We start from the raw sequence: 24,264 nt of genomic DNA on the forward strand, positions 1-24,264 counted from the left end.
ACCAGACACGTCTTCTCTCTCCCTCATATACCAGACACGTCTTCTCTCTCCCTCATATACCAGTCACGTCTTCTCTCTCCCTCATATACCAGACACGTCTTCTCTCTCCCTCATATACCAGACACGTCTTCTCTCTCCCTCATATACCAGACACGTCTTCTCTCTCCCTCTTACACAAGACATGTCTTCTCCCTCCCTCATACACCAGACATGTCTTCTCGCTCCCTCATATACCAGACATGTCTTCTCTCTCCCTCATCCACCAGACACATCTGCTTGCTACCTCATACGCCAGATATGTCTTCTCCCTTTCTTATACAACAGACATGTCATCTTGCTCCCTCATACACCAGACATGTCTTCTTGCTCCCTCATAAACCAGATACGTCTTCTCGCTCCCTCATACAACAGACACGTCTGCTCTCTCCCTCATATACGAAACATGAATTCTCCCTCTCTCATACACCAGACTTGTCTTCTCTCTCCTTTATACACCAGACACTTCAGATCACTCCCTCATACACCAGACACGTCTTCTCTCTCCCTCATACACCAGACATGTCTTCTCTCACCCTCATACACCAGACATGTCATCTCGCTCCCTAATACACCAGACACGTCTTCTCTCCCCCTCAAACACCAGACACGTCTTCTCTCCCCCTCAAACACCAGACACGTCTTCTCTCCCCCTCATACACCAGACACGTCTTCTCTCCCCCTCATACACCAGACATGTCTTCTCTCCCCCTCATACACCAGACACGTCTTCTCTCTCCCTCATACAACAGACACGTCTGCTCTCTCCCTCATATACCAAACATGAATTCTCCCTCTCTCATACACCAGGCATCTCTCTCCTTTATACACCAGACACTTCAGATCACTCCCTCATACACCAGACATGTCTTCTCTCTCCCTCATACACCAGTTATGCCCTCTTCTCTCCCTCATACACCAGAAACTTCTTCTCACTCCCTCATCCACCAGACATGTCTTCTCTCTCCCTCATACACCACACACGTCTTCTCTCTACCTCATACAGCAGACATGCCATCTCCCTCTCTTATACAAAAGGCACGTAATCTCGCACCCTCATACACCAGACGTGTCTTCTCACTCCCTCATACACCAGACATGTCTTCTTCCTCTCTAATACAACAGACACGCCATCCCGTTCCATCATACACCGGATACATCTTCTCGTTTCCCTCATACACCAGTCATCTTTTCACCCTCTTTTATATAACAAACACGTCATCTCGTTCCCTCATTCACGTCTGATTGCTCCCTCATATACCAGACATGTCTCCTCGCTCCCTCATATACCAGACACGTTTCCTCGCTCCCCGATACACCAGACACGTCTTCTCTCTCCCTCATATACCAGACACATCTGTTCTCACCCTCATACACCAGATACGTCTTCTCTCTCCCTCATACACCAGACACTTCAACTCTCTCCCTCATACAGCAGACATGTCTTCTCCCTCTCTTATACAATAGGTACGTAATCTCGCACCCTCATACACCAGACATGTCTTCTCTCCCCCTAATACACCAGACATGTCTTCTCTCTCCCTCATACAGCAGACATGCCTTCTCCCTCTCTTATATAATAGGCAAGTAATCTCGCACCCTCATACACCAGGTACGTAATCTCGCACCCTCATACACCAGACATGTACATACACCAGAGGACTTCTTCCTCTCTAATACAACAGACACACCATCCCGCTTCCTCATGCACCAGATACATCTTCTTGCTTCCCCCATACACCAGACATCTCTTCACCCCCCCTTTACAACAAACACGTCATCCGGTTCCCTCATATACCAGACATGTCTCCTTGCTCCCTCATATACCAGACATTTCTCCTTGCTCCCTCATATACCAGACATGTCTCCTTGCTCCCTCATACACCAGTCACGTCTTCTCTCTCCCTTATATACCAGACATGTCTTCTCTCTCCCTCATACAGCAGACATGTCTTCTCTCTCCCTCATACAGCAGACATGTCTTCTCCCTCCCTCATACACCAGACATGTCTTCTCCCTCCCTCATACACCAGACATGTCTTCTCGCTCCCTCATATACCAGACATGTCTTCTCGCTCCCTCATATACCAGACATGTCTTCTCGCTCCCTCATATACCAGACATGTCTTCTCTCTCCCTCATCCACCAGACACATCTGCTTGCTACCTCATACGCCAGATATGTCTTCTCCCTTTCATATACAACAGACATGTCATCTTGCTCCCTCATACACCAGACATGTCTTCTCGCTCCCTCATAAACCAGACACGTCTTCTCACTCCCTCATACAACAGACACATCTGCTCTCTCCCTCATATACGAAACATAAATTCTCCCTCTCTCATACACCAGACTTGTCTTCTCTCTCCTTTATACACCAGACACTTCAGATCACTCCCTCATACACCAGACACGTCTTCTCTCTCCCTCATACACCAGACACGTCTTCTCTCTCCCTCATATACTAGACACGTCTTCTCTCTCCCTCTTACACCAGACACGTCTTCTCTCTCCCTCATACACCAGACACGTCTTCTCTCTCCTTTATACACCAGACACTTCAGATCACTCCCTCATACACCAGACACGTCTTCTCTCTCCCTCATACACCAGACACGTCTTCTCTCTCCCTCATATACTAGACACGTCTTCTCTCTCCCTCTTACACCAGACACGTCTTCTCTCTCCCTCATACACCAGACACGTCTTCTCTCTCCCTCATACACCAGACACGTCTTCTCTCTCCCTCATATACCAGACACGTCTTCTCTCTCCCTCATTTACCAGACACGTCTTCTCTCTCCCTCATATACCAGACACGTCTTCTCTCTCGCTCATCCACCAGACACATCTGCTTGCTACCTCATACGCCAGATATGTCTTCTCCCTTTCTTATACAACAGACATGTCTTCTTGCTCCCTCATAAACCAGAAACGTCTTCTCGCTCCCTCATATACGAAACATGAATTCTCCCTCTCTCATACACCAGACTTGTCTTTTCTCTCCTTTATACACCAGACACTTCAGATCACTCCCTCATACACCAGACACGTCTTCTCTCTCCCTCATACACCAGACACGTCTTCTCTCTCCCTCATATACCAGACACGTCTTCTCTCTCCCTCATATTCCAGACACGTCTTCTTTCTCCCTCATTCACCAGACACGTCTTCTCTCTCCCTCTTACACCAGACACGTCTTTTCTCTCCCTCATACACCAGTCACGTATTTTCTCTCCCTCATACACCAGACACGTTTTGTCTCTCCCTCATACACCAGTTACGTCCTCTTCTCTCCCTCATCCACCAGACATGTCTTCTCTCTCCCTCATACACCAGACTCGTCTTCTCACTCCCTCATACACCAGACATGTCTTCTCTGACCCTCATACACCAGACACGTTGTCAGATATTTTATCATAGAAAACATGTATTCCATATATTCTGTATTTTACATGAGCAGAAAATGGAGTCAGAGCCATTTTATTTTACTTAATCATGTAGTGGTTATTTCTTTTTGTCCTTGTTCTCTCTATAATTGAGAACAAAGGAGTATTCATGTATAATGATGTTTCAGCATATATGATACAATTAATGTTATCTTCCATGAGAATGTTAAGGAGTAGACGCTGCATATCATTGGGAACGTAAATTCGTATGGGGGATACATGGTAAGTCTACCAAGTCCTGAGTTACTATCTAGGAGGTAACACCTGGCGATAAGGGTGACCAAGGATAAATTCCAAACACATATGTAATGGTTTTAAGTTAATTCTTAGACCAGAGCGTCTCTCACAGGTAAAGTAAGAAATTACAACGGTGTAAATATGAGTTAATATCCCTAACAACGTCATCTCGCTCCCTCATACACCAGACACGTCTTCTCTCTCCCTCATACATGAGACATGTCTTCTCTCTCCCTCATACACGAGACACGTCTTCCCTCTCCCTCATACACGAGACACGTCTTCCCTCTCCCTCATACACGAGACACGTCTTCCCTCTCCCTCATACAGCAGACACATATTCTCTCCCCCTCATACACGTCTTCTCTCACCCTCATACACCAGACACGTCTTTTCTCTACCTCATACAGCAGACATGCCTTCTCCCTCTCTTATACAATAGGCACGTAATCTCGCACCCTCATACACCAGGCACGTAATCTCGCACCCTCACACACCAGATGTGTCTTCTCTCTCCCTCATCCACCAGACACATCTGCTTGCTACCTCATACGTCATCTATGTCTTCTCCCTTTCTTATACAACAGACATGTCTTCTCGCTCCCTCATAAACCAGACACGTCTTCTCGCTCCCTCATAAACCAGACAAGTCTTCTCTTTCGCTCATACACCAGATACTTCAGCTCACTCCCTCATACATCAGACATGTATTCTTGCTCCATCATACATCAGACATGTCTTTTCGCTCCCTCGTACACCAAAGACTTTATCTTGCTCCCTCATACATCAGACATGTCTTCTCATACCCTCATACATCAGACACGTCTTCTCTCTCCCTCATATACCAGACACGTCTTCTCTCTCCCTCATACACCAGACACACCTTCTCTCTCCATCATACACATCTTCTCTCTCCCTCATACACCAGACATGTCTTCTCTCTGCCTGATACACCAGACACACTTCTTCTTGCTTCCTCATACACCAGACATGTCTTCTCGCTCCCTCATACACCAGACACATCTTCCCTCTCCCTTATATACCAGACACGTCTTCCCTCTCCCTCATACACCAGACACGTCTTCCCTCTCCCTCATACACCAGATACGGCTTCTCAGTCCTTCGTACACCGGACACGTCTCCTGTCCCCCTCATACACCAGACAAGTCTTCTCTCCCCCTCATACAGCAGACATGTCTTCTCCCTCCCTTATACAATAGACTCGTAATCTCGCACCCTCATACATCAGTCACGTAATCTCGCTCCCTCATACACCAGACATCCCTTCTCCCTCTCTTATACAACACGTCATCCCACTCCCTCATACACCAGACGTGTCATCCCGTTCCCTCATACACCAGACGTGTCTTCTCTCTCCCTCATACACTAGACATGTCTTCTTGCTCTGTCATACACCAGACATGTCATCCCATTCCCTCATACACCAGAGATGTCTTCTCGCTTCCTCATACACCAGACACATCATCTCTCTCCCTCATACAGCAGACACGTCTTCTTGCTCCGTCATACACCAGACACGTCTTCTCTCTCCCTCATACACCAAACACATCTTTTCTCTCCCTCATACACCAGACACGTCTTCTCCCTCTCTTATACACCAGACATGTCTACTTCCTCTCTTATACAACATGTCCTCTCACTCCGTCATTTATCAGACACATCTATCTCCCTCATACACCAGACACATCTGCTCAATCCTTCATACACCAGACTTGTCATCCAGTTCCTTCATACACCTTATAGACCGCCACTAAAGATCGTCCTACCTTAGCAGTGATCCACCTGAATGATCAAAGTCTGACATCTCAAACGCTTGTCATGACATAGAGTATTTTAATTTACCTCTGGATTGATGAATAAATATCCGTGAACTTCTCTGAGACCTCTTTAAGCAACTGGTCAGCCACCGGCTGACATGGTCAACCTATAACCCATTGCGTGTCAATAGTGAAGTGCATTAATGACCATGAAATGCGTGTGTTATTCGAGCAATGGAACTCACCTGGGTATTTGAGAGACGGCGGAATAGTGTTTTGTATCCCATTCATCTTCATCCAGCACAGCGACCTTCCCAATCTCTGCTGATGACCACCCGGCTGTTTTAAACAAGAAAAAATGGTAAGACATTATTTATAAATCTTCTAGCAAAAAATGACGTGTCTAGAACGACCTTTATCTTACAGCCACCATTCGCCGTGGGTCTCTATAATCAATTTAAAAACAAACATTATTCCTGCCTCTTTATCAAGAGAACGTACGTATAACCAAACTGATGTTCGGGGGGGGGGGGGTAGGAAGGGTTATTAAAGACTTGGAGCCAAAACATGTAAAATAATGCATCTGGGACAGAGAATGTAAAGATATAATTAATAGCTACAATACTGGTCACAACAGCAGAGAAGAGACTATTGAGGCTACTCACTTACAATGTTTTCCCAAACAATAGGTTTGTACAGAGCAGCCAATGCTGGCCCGTTGTCGTTAACATCCAGAAGGTCTAGAATGACAGTTGCGCTTCCTGTTTGAACTGGGATACCCCGGTCTGAAGCTACAATGACCAGGAGGTATTGGGAAGTCACCTCCCGGTCTAGGGCTTTCACCACTTTGACAGCCCTACTTTGGTCAACATAAAACTGACGGAAGACATCAGACTCCGCGTGAATGCCATAAACAAACTGTCCATTTAATTCGGATCAGGCAGTGGGAAACTGAAGGAAAATCACAGTCCCGGACCTCGATGGTAAGGTTAAATCTCCGTTCCTCAGGGATCTCATAATCCAGCTTCTTATTAAGTTTAATTATCGCGTGTTTCTCCTTTTGGTTGCTTTCAATAGTGAATGCGTGGCCTGGGTCTCCTCCAACGATGCTAAATGACAAAGCGTTTTCTCCGTCATCTTCATCTAGTGCCACCACCTGAAGGACGTTATAGTTGATTTCACTTGTCTCCCAGACGGTAGCATGCCACGTATCCTGGGTGAACACCGGTGCGTGATCGTTTATATCTAGAACATGAATAGTTGCCGTACCGGTGGAACTCATTCCTCCGCCATCTTCAACTTCAATAAGAAGAAAGTAAGTATCTGTCTCTTCACGGTCTAGGTTCCCGAGGGCTGTATAAATAACACCGGTGGTGGAGTCTATGCCGAAGATGCTTCGGTTAAGCAAATCCAGGGGATTGTTAACGATGGAGTAAGTCAGAATAGCATTGGAACCCTTGGTTCAACTGCACTCATCTCCATGACGGACGCGTTGGCAGGAGCGTTTTCCAGCACATCTCCACTGCAGGTGTTTCTCTCGCAGATGAAATGCGGTACGTGGTCATTCACATCATCTACATAAATGATCACATCGGCAAATCCTGTGAGGCTATCTCCTTCTTCATCTGTGGCAAGAACCACAAACCTCCAGAGAGCGTGTTCCTCGCGATCCAGAAGCTTTTGGGCAAATATTCCTCCTGTCCTTTCATTTATGGTAAAAACATTACCTGCTCCGCTTCCATGCAGAGAATACTTCATGGTTCCTTGTTCTCGGTCATCTGGGTCTACAGCAGAAACCTTGACATACGTCAAAGAGTAAACACAGTAGTATTGTTATTATTGGCCAAGAACATTTGAAGAATACCCCTAACCCCCTTGTTCTGAGAGTTATAAGGAAGATGAAGTCAAACAAATTCTGGAAACATGTTCAAAGTACCAGTACCAAAACCGGTAAGTGTGACAGTTCTTCCATTATGTGACGTTGGTACTCGTTCTGCGAGAAAACCGGAGCCTCATCATTTTTGTTCAACACGTTGATCATGACCGTGGTATAATCTTCCCACTTCATAGACCGGCACCTCCTCGTAATTCAGTGGCTGGAAAATGAAGACAGCGCCGGTTTCTGGGTCTACATCCAGGGCTCCCCCGTTATTCCCAGCTGTGATCTGATAGCGGATCTTTGCATTCATCCCTGTAACATAAACAAACATTCCGAGAGCTTCTTCCAAACCAAACAGCTTCCCTTTAAACGGAATGACTTGTATGTCGAGTCAAATGAATGATCCGCATTACTGATAAGCACAGGAATGAGATATTACTAGTTACTGATAATTCCTTTGCTCACCAAACTTCCGTAACATGGACTTTATGTAGATTAGCAATTTCTTCTTGGTGCAAAAAATCAGTTTATTACCATTCTTTACTCTTTTGAGAACTAGGGGTGGAAACCCCTGGTCTAGGGGTATCAGTTGAACTATCCTTGGTCACATTCCTAGACCCAGTTGAACTATCCTTGGTCACATTCCTAGACCCAGCTGAACTATCCTTGGTCACATTTCTACATTTATAACTCTTTGGGGGAAGAGCTCTGTAACTCTCTTACAACTCGGTCACGCTTATTTCACCTTCGTCAAGATCAGTGGCACTGACAAGGGCAGCAATGGATCCCACGTCCTGGTCTTCCTGCACGTTAACGTGGTAAGCACGCTGAGCGAAGGCCGGCTGGTTATCATTAACATCGCTGATGAAAACGCGCACGTACGCCGAGTCTGCAGAGACGAGAGGCAGGAGATTAAAATACTTCACAGAGGCGCTTCTGTCAGGCGCAATTCCTTAAACTGTCCGCCCGCATGTTAAATATAAACTAATATGCAGACAATCCGCGGACAGACCCTGCGGCTCGGAAACAACTTATACAGCCGCGTTATTCCAAAGCTCTTGAAGATGAGATGAATGTGGACGGGAATTTGTTTCAATGGATAACACGAGTATAACTGATGCCCCATGTCAATGGCTCATTTAAAAAAAAAAATTATTTCTGGCCCAATCGCCCCAATAAAGTAGGCCCCGGAGACACAGAAATAACAGGAGGGGCCCCATGATCCGGCCTTGATGATGGTAAGGGTCAGGCTTGACCTCAGATTGGCCCTAGGCTAATCAAGGGGGCGTGTGCCCCCCTTTGGCTATTTAAGGAAGGCCAGGGGTCGTGGCCTTCCTCTTTAAATTTTAAAAGCAGCAAAGAAGTTTTTTCCCGCCCGCCCGCCCTGTTTTTAGTGTGTTGTTTTGGTTTGTGTCCTTTGTGGGGCGCGTGGTGCGACTTACTTTGGTTGGCGGGGAACTGAGGTTCCGGTTGGATGTTTTAGGTACTTATTCGTGGTACCTGGTTATAATTGGGTGGTTTCTCATCAGAGGTATGGGAACCGGGTTTGTTTGTCACGTTTGGTGGGCTTTCCCGCGGGCACGGTCCCAAGGGATGAGGGGGCCGTTGTGCTTATGCCACGTGCTAGTGCGGTTTACGGCTCGTGGTAGGGGTGCACGGCAAAAGTTGGTGACAGCTCCCGGACGGAGGTGGAGCTGTCGGAAAAGGATGTCGGTTTATCCTTAAGGGGTGTGGTAGTAACCTCCATGGGGTTGAAGTGTGGTAGTAGGGGTGGAGGGACCCTAAGTCATGGAGGTTACAATGTTATAACATTATGTATGTTACAATTCAAATAAAGTTTTTACGTGTCACAGTGCTTTTATAATAAATAAAGCTGTGGCCTTTTCAAAATCCAGTTGGTTGTCCGTCTTATTTATTTATCGGTACGTTACTTTATGTTGTAAACCCTTCAGCATGACCCACAAGCTGTCAAGTGCTCGGATCACGCATTTTATTGGGGTTAATTTGTTCTCATTTGCAAACCGTGCTGCTCTTCAGAGGAGCGTTAGGACGTAGATCCTCCTGAACACCATTATAAATTCATGATATTAGTGAATTTCATTAGCATTGCATAAAAGAATACATTTCATTTTTTGCGCATAACTTAATTTAAATACACAAAAAGTGACATGATTTGCATAAGCTTCTGGCAGCTTAAAGTCATTTTATACGAACAGAACTGCATGAGTTAATCCCGGGGTTTCTTTACATGTTGAAAGGTGTGCCCAACCCTAAATATTTAAAAGGTGAGGAGGTAACAGGGCTGAGAGTTACCAACGTAACAATTGACCATCCCTCTGGCACTGCAGCAGGATCAGACTTTGGGGTATCTCAGCAGGATCAGATGTTGGGGCAAAGAGGGGCATGGGCATCTCAGCAGGATCAGACCTTGGGGTATGGAGGGGTATGGGTATCTCAGCAGGATCAGACGTTGGGCTATGGAGGGGTATGGGTATCTCAGCAGGATCAGACGTTGGGGTATGGAGGGGTATAGGTATCTCAGCAGGATCAGACGTTGGGGTATGAAGGGCTATGGGCATCTCAGCAGGATCAGACGTTGGGGTATGGAGGGGTATGGGTATCTCAGCAGGATCAGACGTTGGGGTATGAAGGGCTATGGGCATCTCAGCAGGATCAGACGTTGGGGTATGAAGGGCTATGAGCACCTCAGCAGGATGAGGCATTGAGGTTTTATGGGCTATGGGCTATGGGCACTGCTTTGTGAACATACATTGGGGTGGTTTGTGGGCAACTTCGCAGGATCAGACCTTGGGGTAGGGAGGGCTATGGGTATCTCGGCAGGACCTTGGGGTGGGGATGGTTGTGGGCAACTATTTAGGAATAGATCTTGGGATGTATGCTGCATTTCGGTTGAGCAGTAAGGCCACTGTGCCAAAATAAACCCCATATTAGCCTCACCAGAATTGGAAAACCACTAATGCTCTTTGTTGCAAAGGCCTGGAAGCTTTTACTGAACATGTTCTGCCAGGACTACATATATTATTAACGTAACAGTAATGCCGGTGCGCAGGAAATGCTGCGATCCGATGAGCAAAAGGTCTGTCTGCTCTGCCGCGAACCAATTTAATTTCTCTTTATTATTTATTTGTGGCTTTAACTGACACGTGACCCCTCGACAATCAACAATCTGGCCCTAATACCAGACAGTGTTATCAGGCGAGAAAACCCCCCTATGTGGCGTCAGTAACTCTAATTAACGTGCTGACCCCCTGATCTAGTGTAGATATTGGTATGGCCGTGTCCCACGGATCAGTATGGCCCTGTACTATGAACTGGTATACACCCCTCTCCTATGGATCGGTATGGTCCTGTGCTATGAATTGGTATACACCCCTGTCCTTTGAACCAGTATGGCCTGATCCTATGAATCAGTATTGCCCTGTCCCATGAATCGTAATGGCCCTGTGCAGAGCCGGCCTTAGGCGTTGTGGCGCCCTGTGCGGACTACTCCTCTGGCGCCCCCCCTCACTACCCCCCCTCTCTGCCCCTTCAAACTACCCCCCCTCTCTGCCCCTTCAAACTACCCGCCCTCTCTGCCCCCTCAAACTACCCCTCCCCTCTACCCCTTCAAACTACCCCCCCCTGCCCCTTCAAACTACCCCCCCCCCTCTGCCCCTTCAAACTACCCCCCCCTCTGCCCATTCAAACTACCCCCCCCTCTGCCCCTTCAAACTACCCCCCCTCTGCCCCTTCAAACTACCCCCCCCCCTCTGCCCCTTCAAACTACCCCCCCCCCCCTCTGCCCCTTCAAACTACCCCCCCCCCACTTACCTTGTTGCCGGAGTCCTGCGGTAAGAGCGGGAGGCATCCGTCTTCTCGCTCTGCCAGCATTTCATGTTGAGCGCCGGTATAGTCCGGCGCTCAACATGAGATGCTGGCACCGCGACGGAGTCACGGAGAGTAAGGGGCGCCGAGCGGTTGCCGAGAACTTCACGAGCAACCCGCTCGGCGCCCCTGACCGGGACTTAGATTAAAGCATCGTTTGTTTTTTTTTAAACTTTATTTAACATCAATGATGTTAAATAAAGTTTAAAAAAAAACGATGCTTTAATCTAAGTCCCGGTCAGGCGCCCCTGCAACCATGGCGCCCTGTGCGGTCGCACAGGTCGCACACCCCTAAGGCCGGCCCTGGCCCTGTGCTATAAACTGGTATGCACCCCTGTCCTCTTGATAGGTATGACACTATGCTATGAAATGTTATGGCCTTGTCCCATGGATCGGTATGGCCCTGTCCTGCTGATTGGTATGACCCTGTCCTGCTGATTGGTATGGCCCTGTCTTACAGCTTGGTATGCCCCTGTCCTACAGATTGGTATGGCCCTGTCTTACAGACTGGTATGGTCCTGTTTTACAGATTGGTATGGCCCTGTCTTACAGATTGATATGCCCCTGTCCTACGGATTGGTATGCCCCTCTCCTACAGATTGATATGCCCCTCTCGTACAGATTGATATGCCCCTCTCCTACAGATTGATATGCCCCTCTCCTACAGATTGATATGCCCCTCTCCTACAGATTGATATGCCCCTGTCCTACGGATTGGTATGGTCCTGTCCTACGGATTGGTATGGCCCTGCCCTACGGATTGGTATGGCCATAAAGCACATTGTTTTACATGTGCAAATTACAGGAATATATGCTATGGCTAGAAGGACCAGGGATATCTGAAGAACATGCGTCAATGGGTGCAGATTTTATAAGTTGGTACCGCATTTAGTATACCCTGGAGCACAGAGCTATAGGAATCAGAGTGTGCGTGTGATGAGGTTTCACGTATGAACTCACCTCTCCATTCAGTCCGAGATCTTGGTCAGATGCAGACACCCGGAGCACAAATGTTCCCAATTCAAGGCCTTCTGTAACGGTGGCCTCATATATGGACGACGTAAAGAAGGGCACATTGTCATTCACATCTGCAATATAAACAAGTCCGGCTTCACATTTGCTCTTCTAGCAGCGCAGGCACAGAATCGATATCCGGAGATTCTACCTGTAATGTTAATGTACACCGTAGTGAAGGCAGCCAATGGCACAGCAGCAACGGTCTGAGCTTGGATCCTCAGGATAAATGTCCTGGTTGTTTCATGATCTAAAGGTTCAGCTACAAGAACGGAGGCAGAGCCTTCTTCTCGATTTACCGTCAGGTAGAAACGAACGGGCATGTTAGTCTCCGGGACCAATCCTTCCTCTAAATTGTACGTCACACGAGGGTCTCCCAGCAGTGAGGAAGCTTTAACGGTCTGTAGGAATGGCAGAACATTGTGTAATTAACAGTAAATTACAGTAAAAAGAAGCCCTCAACAGCAGGAAGTCTACTCGGAAATGACAGACATTAGAAGGGTGATTAAGGCTCCTTAGAGGTGATGTCTCCATACCCCGTTCCCTCTCACTAGCTTCATATTAGGCCTAACGGGAAGCAGATGTCTAGATGGGTATGATCCCTGGTAGCCGGGCATGAGGGAGAAATCCATCTTCAAATGAGATCATGCACCAATGGGCGGAATCCTTCTATGACTCCTACCAATGGCTGGAAGCATTGTAAGGTGCCCAACCAATGGCTGGAAGCATTGTACAGTTCCCACCGACAGGTGGAAAAATTCCACTGGTTTCCAGGTCAGAGGTCACGTCTTACCACAACAGGCGTATCTCTCATGGTATTTTCGGAATCACCAGGTCATATCTTTCTTTTTCCCAGACCGGATGCTGATTCTGAGCATCTGTGATTCGAACGGCTACTTCCACCTGCGTGCTTCTATTTCCTCCGTCCGTGGCCGTGACCTCTAGTGTTATTAATGATTTCTGATGGGAAAAAAAAGGTTAAGACAAAAAAATTAATTACATTCACTTAAACCGTCTCCATTCAGCAACCTCCCCGACAAAAAAACAAACCCAAAAATGCTCTTCCAATTGATTTAAAAGCTGTGAGTGACAGATGGTTGAGGAGTTTCATGCACCACTCACATACTCTGGTACTCAAAGTGTTAATTAGTTGTATGGTACTTGTCCTAGAGGGTTTTTCATTCTATCACCCAACCGATTTCCAATTACAGAGCTAACCAGAGGCACGTAAAAAAAAAAAAGACAGTGGACGATTCCCAGCAAACAGCTGGCATTCTGCAATGGAGAGTCTCATTTAGCGGTAACCTCGGGGACTCACACGGGGGCCTTCCAATCAGTGTCCAGATGTCATCGTCTGGCCGTAGAGACTTTTGATTTCAGAAAAAGCAAACATGACAGCTTGACAATGCCTTAAAACTATCCAAAAAGCCCCGTTACGTCCCCACTTAAAAAGCCACCAGCTGTGTTTGCAAAGCAGAAAGTTGAAATATCCAAACACAAAGCTACTCGCTGTCATAAGAGATACATTGTAGTTTTGCAATATGTACATTAAACCGGTTACTTAATATTAGGAACAAAAGAGAGATACAAGTGCGCCATATCTTATTATTGCATTATATATATAGTGGCTTACAATCCTACTATAAGTCATATTGTATGAAGGGGTCTGGGGTCAGAAGGTGACCCCGCGATATTTTCGCTTGTTGAAATGTAAGTTGGTTCTCTAAACACAGCATGTAAACGCTTGCTACGTTACCCGAGATATTGGCTGGCGAACATAAAGCCACCCCGTAGAGGTGTTAATGCTGAAGGCCACTGGTTCCTCTCCGGACACGGAGTACGTGATCGTTCCATTCACGCCATAATCGTCATCACGGGCCGCAACGCGGAGGAAGCAGCTTCCCACGGCAGCATCTTCTCTCAGGAAATCTGGGACAAGAATGGAGACATTTGAATTCTATGTTGTTCACTGGGGTCCCAAATACCCCATGGGCGTGCTGGCCAAGCTCTTGTGGACCAGCAGATCTAGGAAGACTCTTAACGCTGAATTCCACTTAAAGCTATAATTAGAAGAGGACAGAAGAACATGATGGGGACTTGGTGCTTGTAGAGATCTCATACTCTACCCACGGAGACTCAATTACATTCGTAGTGGTTGTTCTCAAAGCTGGGGTCGTTGTCATTTTGGTCCTGGATCTGTAGGTTGATCTGGCACAGCCCTATGAGAGGCTCGGCCCCCTGGTCTGTGGCTTTGATGGTGACGGGGAACTCTTTCTGCTTCTCCCGATCAAAGCTCTGAGGGGTTGTCAGGACTCCTGCGTGGGAAACGTGTTAAAGAAAGCACGGAGGCGATGTGACTGGCAATTCCTGCTATAACACGTGAAGAACATTTTCTCATAAGCTTTTGATTAACATGACCTACAACCATGGTTAAAACCTGCATCACCGAGCCTATCTGACCCACTGGTTTTAACAGAATCAAATGAAGCTCCATGTCGTCACCTCTGGCTGTTGACCCTGGGGTAGAAGGGTAGAAGCGTATACACCAATCCAGCAAAAAGCATATTAAAAACCTGGAACACAAATACACCGGGAGGAAAGTGTGTCCTCGGTCACCGTGCCGCAGCCCGTCTCTCCATGCAATGTTTAAAGGGCTTTAAGGTATAGGAGGCGGTGGCACCTGTGTCCGGATGGATGCTGAATGCAGGAAGAGAGCCCTCGCGATGAACGATCCCGTACTTCACTTGACCGTTGACGCCAACGTCTGCGTCTTTCACCTCCACCTGCAGCACAAACATTCCTGGGGGCTGGTTCTCCAGGACTACGGCGTGGTGACGGTACTGGGCACACTGGAAATAATGTTAAATCCACACATTCAGGGCCGGCCGAAGACTTAACGCCGCCTGGGGCGAAGTTTAAAACGCCGCCCCCCCCCGCCGACGCCGGGGGGGGCGGCATTTTAAACTTCGCCGACGCCATAATCTACGATCCCCCCCCCCCGGTACTTACCTTTAAACAGTCCTGCGGCGAGTCTCCCTGCTCTGCCACGGTGCCGGCTTGTAATGCTGAGCGCCAGAAATTGACGTCACTTCCGGCGCTCTGCATTACAAGCCGGCACCGGGACCGAACAGGGAGACTCGCCGCAGAGGAGAGAGAGAGAGAGAGGGGCGCCGAGCGGGTAAGCGAAAACCACTCGGTGCCCCTCTCTCTCTCCTCCGCTTCAAAAAAACCCCAAAAAAAAGCGCTTGGGGCGGCAAAGTGCCGCCCCTTCTAAAGTGCCGCCTGGGGCAATTGCCCCAGTCTGCCCCATTATAGGGCCGGCCCTGCACACATTTCTTTTATGATCTGGCTACATCTTGGAGCCAAGGACAGTTCTAACACGGCTTTAGTTCGTTGGCGTTCAGTAAGGGATTATTCTCCTAAGCGGTTTTCTGGAGTTAATGTATGAGGTACCTGATGGAAGACGGGCTTGTTCTGGTTGACGTCATCGACTCTCACGGCGACCGTAGTCGTGCTGGTGAGGCTTTGAGGACCCCCCGAAGCATTGTCATCTGTGGTGGTCACATACAGAACATACTCGGCTCCATGATGCTTTGGAAGCAGGTTAGAACCAAGACGGATTATTCCTGTTAAATGGTTTGAGGATAAATCAGTTCCATTGTTACAAATCCTTAGCCCAGGGTAAGCGATCCCCCTACTCAACTATTTAGGAATGTCAAGTTATAGTTACTGTGACGGAATTCTGGTGAGGAACTCGATTTTATCTCGATGACTAATTTTCTTCTTTATGTAGCAGAATATTTGAGAAATCGTCAGGTCTCTGTAAAAAGCATCGGTGGCATTGGGGGGGGGGTAGTTATGGATGTATACAAAATATAGCTCTACGTACCTTTCTCGGAATCAATAATAAAGCTCCCTTCTTTATTTCCTTCCGAAATGTTGTAAGTCACATGATCTCCATCTGGATCAAAGGCATGTACGGTGGCAACCAGGGTGTTGGGAGCCGCTTCCTCCGATACAAACGTTCTGTATCTGGAAAACAGAGAAACGCTGCCAAGAGACCCATTCAGTGCTACCTCCTACCCCAAGGCTCGGCCAACACCAAACCTACTGGTCTTCTCACCGGCCCTGGCAAAGAAGTTATAGAATGAAGTCTATGCAGTCGCCTTTCATTTATGGATTGGGACAAACTCTCAAGCCTTCGTTGGGAGAGACCTGATGAACCGCAATGTATTACAATGTATTATAGGAACCTTTGGAAACATTAGCAGATATTTCTACGCAGAAACCTACTGGACAGAACATTTTTTCCATTAAAATTATCAAAGGAAAGATCTGGAGGCCGGCTCTTAAAACTGTCAGTGTGAGAGATTCCGAGGAAGAGTGACATAGCCCGTCTGCTTCTATAGGAGCTTAGCAAGATCTGTGAGCGTTCGGCTAAATAATGTGTGGCAAACGTAATGACTCGTAGAGCCGGAAGCCGCTTACGATGTCATTTGTACGATGCAGTCTTTGGTGTATGATACCCCGGGGAGTTATTCTCAAGTACTATTTATTGAGGGGCATTACAGTTTATTACCTCTCCGAATGGGCTACACATTGAGATTGGCTGCCAGCTTTTAGACCACAAATCAGGCTTTAGATAACCCTCATCTTTCCTCTGCGTGCAAATAGATCCGGTGATATCTACGGCAATGAAATCTACAATCCCACTCGGCGAGGTCAACGTGGGGTATCTATAAAGACCTCAGAGCTCATGCAAACTCAAGCAGAACTGTCCGTCATCAACCATCCTCTTTGTAAAGCTCATAACTGCTGCAGATCCTGAGAAACCCGACTTGTAGTCCACTGCCGCCATCAACATCTTAGCTTCCAAAGAAGATCCGCAGCAGCTGTAGGGTTTGTCTGGTACAGCATTACAAACTCAACAACCAGCAGGATAAATGCTTTAGAACCCAACATGTATGCGGTGGAACAATAGGAACCCTTAAGAACCCAACCTTGTAGCCCACTGCTGCCATCAACCTCTTCGCTTCCAAAGAAGATCTGCAGCAGCTGTAGGGGTTGTCTGGTTTGTGTAAACCATCACAGCGGGCCGGCATGCAGGGGCAGCGGCCCTGCGGGCAGGGGGACCGCGGGTAGGCGCGCGGGGGCAGCGGATCCACGGGTAGGCGCGCAGGGGCCGCGGGTAGGCGCGCAGGGGCGGCGGGTCCGCGGGTAGGCGCGCAGGGGCGGCGGGTCCGCGGGTAGGCGCGCAGGGGCGGCGGGGTCCGCGGGTAGGCGCGCAGGGGCGGCGGGTCCGCGGGTAGGCGCGCAGCAGCAGCGGGTCCGTGGGCAGCGAGTTGGCGCGCAGGGGCAGCGGGTTGGCAGGCGCGCAGGGGCAGCGGGTCGGCAGGCGCGCAAGGGCAGCGGGTCGGCGGGCATGCACGCAATGGCAGCGGGTACGCGGGCAGGGGCGCAATGGCAGCGGGTACGCGGGCAGGGGCGCAATGGCAGCGGGTACGCGGGCAGGGGCGCAATGGCAGCGGGTACGCGGGCAGGGGCGCAATGGCAGCGGGTACGCGGTCAGGCGCGCAATGGCAGCGGGCACGCGGGCAGGCGCGCAATGGCAGCGGGCACGCGGGCAGGCGCGCAATGGCAGCGGGCACGCGGGCAGGCGCGCAATGGCAGCGGGCACGCGGGCAGGCGCGCAATGGCAGCGGGCACGCGCGCAATGGCAGCGGGTACGCGGGCAGGCGCGCAATGGCAGCGGGTACGCGGGCAGGCGCGCAATGGCAGCGGGTACGCGGGCAGGCGCGCAATGGCAGCGGGTACGCGGGCAGGCGGACCCCTTGTACGCTTCCAGTTTTTCCTCCCCGGTCCCTTTCCCTCCAATTACTCAATCAATTTATCAACATTCCAATGCGGATTTCTTGCATCCAGTATCGGCGCATTATTATACAGATCTGCAGATACAAAGTTATAATATAAAGAAACAGATCTGCAGATATAAAGTTATAATATAAAGACACAGATCTGCAGATATAAAGTTATAATATAAAGACACAGATCTGCAGATACAAAGTTATAATATAAAGAAACAGATCTGCAGATATAAAGTTATAATATAAAGACACAGATCTGCAGATACAAAGTTATAATATAAAGAAACAGATCTGCAGATATAAAGTTATAATATAAAGACACAGATCTGCAGATATAAAGTTATAATATAAAGACACAGATCTGCAGATACAAAGTTATAATATAAAGAAACAGATCTGCAGATATAAAGTTATAATATAAAGACACAGATCTGCAGATATAAAGTTATAATATAAAGACGCAGATCTGCAGATATAAAGTTATAATATAAAGACGCAGATCTGCAGATATAAAGTTATAATATAAAGACGCAGATCTGCAGATATAAAGTTATAATATAAAGACGCAGATCTGCAGATATAAAGTTATAATATAAAGACACAGATCTGCAGATATAAAGTTATAATATAAAGACGCAGATCTGCAGATATAAAGTTATAATATAAAGACACAGATCTGCAGATATAAAGTTATAATATAAAGAAACAGATCTGCAGATATAAAGTTATAATATAAAGACACAGATCTGCAGATATAAAGTTATAATATAAAGACGCAGATCTGCAGATATAAAGTTATAATATAAAGACACAGATCTGCAGATATAAAGTTATAATATAAAGAAACAGATCTGCAGATATAAAGTTATAATATAAAGACGCAGATCTGCAGATATAAAGTTATAATATAAAGAAACAGATCTGCAGATATAAAGTTATAATATAAAGACGCAGATCTGCAGATATAAAGTTACGATATAAAAAGCCAAATCCAGTGAAAGTAACGCGTGGCCGAGCCAACTACCCACAGCCATTAATATCACATTCGTTGCACGAAGTCAGAATTATCCGGGCAATTAAACACGGAACGTCCAGAACACGGCAGAGAAACAAGGGGCATCTAGGGGCGTGTGGGAGGCTTTAAATAACACATAGCAAACAAAAATGGCAGACGCCGTTATTACTATTATTATTATTACTTATATACACAATATATACAACGTATCAGCACCAAGAACTTGGAACGATCAGCTTTACACACATGAGAGGGTAACCGGCACGCCGCGGCCCAGCGAGCGAATCAAACCCCAGAACATGGACATAAACTCTGCACAAAGAGTCAACAGCGCTACAGTATTACCCCTCTGTGTGCCACAGCGGCGTGCGGCCCATCGCCAGGCAAACACAATCGTATCGTTAAAGACATATAAGCGAGCGGCAAACATCTCAGATGCTACATCACAACAGCATAAAACACAGGGTTTAACCCTTTCGGCCCAGTTTGTAAAAAAACAAACAAAAAACTATTTATTGATAAATAAAACCACATGCTTGTCTTATAAACAAGCCACTCACCGGCCCTCCGTGTCCTTACTGTAACAGTTCAGCCAGAGTCCAAACAATCCCTCCAGGGGGTAGATTTTGGTGTAATAATCCAGACCCCAGAGCTCCGCCGATCTGCAACCAATATTATATTCCAGGGCCTTGGCCTGCTGCTTGATTGAGCAGATAATTCCCCAATTCACCCCAAACAGGCTTTTCTTGGGGGGGCAGAAAGTTGACAGCAGCCCCCCACGCAAACTTGTGGGGTCTTTTGGGTTTCCATTTCCTAATAGAAAGAGTGGATTAAGCGGCCACATCAAAGCAGCTCTTTGGAAATCACTGAACAGCCCAGCAGTCCTGGCCCAGGTGGATCAATCAGGGCCGCCCTCTACCTGCAAGATCCACCTTCATTCCTACCAGGAGATCCTGACAGCCTGCGGGGGGCAGACCTCGCAGTAACAATACGTGAATAAACCGTGATATTCATCGGAGGACAGCTACAGGAGCTGTAACAGGGCACCTACCGCAGGGAGAGGGGCAATAATAATCATTATTATGTGAACGATGTATTACGGGGCAATATCTGCACTTTATGCTATAAGATTGGACTATAGTATGTGCTATATAAGGTTTCAGACATGGCGTCTGTTCATCCTCAACCCAGCCTCAGGGGGCACCGGAAAAATTATTATTATCGCCGCGGCCCAGCGAGCGAATCAAACCCCAGAACATGGACATTCTCTGATGCCATCTTCCTGTCTCCCGGCTCTCTGATGCCATCTTCTTGTCTCCCCAGACTCAACTGCCATTTTTCGATGCCTTCTGCCAGTCTCCCCACAGAAAGAGCGTGATAGAAATAAATATATAAAAAAATATAGAGGAAATTCTCATTGTTTTCCCACAAATTACTGCTGCAAAAGGACTTAATTACTAATCCACCGGGGTATATGTGACCCTACTTATGTTAGGTATAGTGCGCTAACCCTGTATTATGAATAGTTTAGTCAGTAGGCAAGCACGGCCTTTTCCCCGTCTTTGTTTGGGAATGAGAATGCATATTAAATTACTAAACTGCTCCTTTAAAAAATAACCCAGAGTGGGAAGTGTTAATGTGTGTAACCATTGCATTGTGTATTTGTGACAGAATGAGCTGTCATACAGGGGCCCAAGGTACTCAGAGATGGCTCCAGCCTGGCTGCCAAACAGGCAGGAACTCCATTGTTTAATTAATCCCATCAATAGGATTGCTGATTGGGTATTAAAGGTTGGGCTGTATGCATGTATCTGTTAATTTATGTTAATGAAGTTCTGTGGCTATATGAGTCTATGTTTTACTACAATAAACTGTTCATTCCTGCTGTACTCAGTTCAAGGTAGTTGTGTCTACTTATTGGGTACACATAGCAGGGTTCCAAGGTGCGCATGCTGGCTGGTGCTGGAAGTGATTCTGGGGACAACAGGAGGATACATGTGGGTGATCTTTGGGAGTTACTACAGCTCTCTTGGTGAACCCGTTACAACGCGTTACACCTCTATATCATATATTCTGTAATACACGCGTTACACACCTCTATATCATATATTCTGTAATACACGCGTTACACCTCTATATCATATATTCTGTAATACACGCGTTATACCTCTATATCATATATTCTGTAATACACGCGTTATACCTCTCTATCATATATTCTGTAATACACGCGTTACACCTCTATATCATATATTCTGTAACACACGCGTTACACCTCTATATCATATATTCTGTAATACACGCTATGACAGAATGACCTGTCATACAGGGGCCCAAGGTACTCAGAGATGGCTCCAGCCTGGCTGCCAAACAGACAGGAACTCCATTGTTAAACTAATCCCATTAACAGGATGGCTACCAGGGGGATATTCAGTAGCTAAAGGGGATTAAAGGTTGGGTTGGCTACCTGTTTATCAATGTTAATTTATGTTAATGAAGTTCTGTGGTTATATGAGTCTATGTTTTACATCAATAAACTGTTCATTCCTGCTGTACTCAGTTCAAGGTAGTTGTGTCTACTTATTGGGTACACATAGCAGGGTTTCAAGGTGCGCATGCTGGCTGGTGCTGGAAGTGATTCCAGGGACAACAGGAGGATACATGTGGGTGATCTCTGGGACTTATTACAGTTCTCTTGGTGAACCAATTACAGTGTTTAACCATTGCATTGTGTATTTTTTCTGTGTTATCAGCCTTTTTTATCGCGTGGTCTCCCGAGCTAGACACCGTGCTAGACCAAAGACAAAACTGTTATGGTTCCTGATCACGTGCATTGCTGTGTGAGTAGAAAATCCCTGGATAAACTGAGCGGGTGCCTTTGCCCATCTCTGCTGCACTCTGAGAGTCCCCCCACACTCTGCTGCCATTTGCCAGTCTTCCAAAACTCTGCTGCCACCCCCGACTCCACTGTTGTTTTCCATTAATCCCCACACTCCGATGCCGTCTGCCAGTCTCCCCACACTCCGCTGCCGCCTGCCAGTCTCCCCACACTCCGCTGCCGTCTGCCAGTCTCCCCACACTCCGCTGCCGTCTGCCAGTCTCCCCACATACCGCTCCCAGTCTCCCCACATACCGCTCCCAGTCTCCCCACTTTACGCTGCCATCCTCCCCACACTCCGCTGCCATCCTCCCCACACACCGCTGCCATCCTCCCCACACTGCCATTTGCCAGTCTCCACTGCCTTTTCCCTGGACTCTGAGGCCATCTTCCAGTTTCCCCAGACTCCATTGCCATTCGCCCTTCTCTGCTACCGCCTGACAGTCTCCCCACACTCCACTACCTTTTGCCAGTCTCTTCAGACTCTACTGCCATCTGCCGGCATCCCCAGACTGCATTGCTATTTGGACTTATCCACTGCCATGTGCCAGTCTCCCCCAGACTCCACTCCCATTTGCCAGTGTCCGCTGCTGTCTCCCAGACTCTGATGGCACCTTCCTGTCTCTGCAAACTCCACTGCCATTTGTCTGTCTTCACCGCTTCTCACACCCCGCCGCCTTCTGTCAGTGCCCCCAGACTCTGCTGTTGTCTCCCAGGCTCCGTTGCCATCTTACCAGTCTCTGCTGCCATCAAGGATGAATCCTAAAGCTGCAGCAGACACCCATCTGCATCCACAAACACCTTAACCTAACCCTGACCTTTCTGCCCTATGCAGGAATTTTATCCTGAACCAGTTCCTGCACTGGGAGTCCTACCAGACCCTTTTCCTCCTACGTTGACACTGCATGGACTGCGATTGATTCTGCAAAATCACATCGTCATACACGCACGCAGTCACACACAGTCAGTCACTGCTGGTCAGGTCACCGGAGAATGGCAGCTTCAGGTGTCACCAGGACTGGCTTTTAAGTGTTTAGGCTACATGTGCAATCCCCCTCAGTCCTTTTGTCGCCTCCATCACAGTGACGCACCTCTCTTTTACTTCACTGTGTATTTTCAGGTATAAAGTCAGTAAATATCCCAAGGAAACACAGCATTGGCGTTACAGATCAACTGAAAAATCACACGCAGACGCAGTATTCAAGGTAATGCTCAAAAAAATGTGCGCCATCTGCTGGCGGAAAGTCTGCACTGCAGGCTGTATGTGTGATATGCTGCCACCCTGTGGACAAAAAGCAGAACCGACTGAGCGCGATATCAATCAGTAAATATAAAATTATAGAGGAATTTTTTGTTTTTGCACAAATTGTACCCTGTATGATGTATATTTCAATTACCCTAACCCTTTTTTCACACAAATTACTTTTGCACAAAGGCTTTAATATGAATTCACTTGGGCCTATGTGTTTTATTTAATTTTCTAAACAAATTGTATGTGCGAGGTAATAAAATACACAAACACTTACACACATTGACACTTCCCTCTCTGGCAAATGGCGGCCGAGCATGGGGGAGACTGGCGGCCGAGCGTGGGGGAGACTGGCGGCCGAGCGCGGGGGAGACTGGTGAGACTGGCGGCCGAGCGCGGGGGAGACTGGTGAGACTGGCGGCCGAGCGCGAGGGAGACTGGCGCTCGGCCGCCAGTCTCCCCCGCGCTCGGCTGCCAGTCTCCCCCGCGCTCGGCCGCCAGTCTCCCCCAATCTCCCTCACGCTGTGTTTCCTGTCTCGGAGTGTACAGCGATGCGGAATGTTATGCAGATGAGTCGGCGACGTGCGTTTTGTAAATGCCAGCAGGTTGCTTCTGGGAGGATCAGGTTTACCTGGATGGAATTTTGCGCATCCTGCGGCATGGGCGCACCATTCATTTCCACCTTTTTGCTGATCTTGGAAAGGTAAGCGTTCTCAAGCTCAGTAAGCCTGGCCTCGCTCCTTGGTGTGTGAGAAGAGACTCTGAGCAGGCGCTCGGTTTCATTATGGAAATGTGTTCCACGCATGTCCTCCTACTTTAGGTGTCATACGAAGATGTAGAAGTTCTCAGGAAGTTTGCCGCCTTGGAGAACGTTCACATTGCCTTCTTCACACAGGACCTGCTTCGACACATCATGACCAACCGACCGAGTGACGAGGAGCTGCAGCAAGTGATCCCAGCCTGAGTCGGAGGGAACGCTA

At 47.7% G+C, this 24,264-nt stretch overlaps 1 pseudogene; it reads right to left on the reverse strand.

Moving 5' to 3' along the window:
* Nucleotides 1-6,389: 6,389 nt before the first annotated feature.
* LOC149271147 (neural-cadherin-like) lies at nt 6,390-22,343 on the reverse strand (annotated as a pseudogene).
* Between the last annotated feature and the right edge of the window lie 1,921 nt (nt 22,344-24,264).

This window comes from Sceloporus occidentalis, unplaced genomic scaffold (assembly GCF_023333645.1).
Source record: "Sceloporus occidentalis isolate IW3139 unplaced genomic scaffold, rSceOcc1.0.p SCAF_545, whole genome shotgun sequence".
NCBI lineage: Eukaryota > Metazoa > Chordata > Lepidosauria > Squamata > Phrynosomatidae > Sceloporus > Sceloporus occidentalis.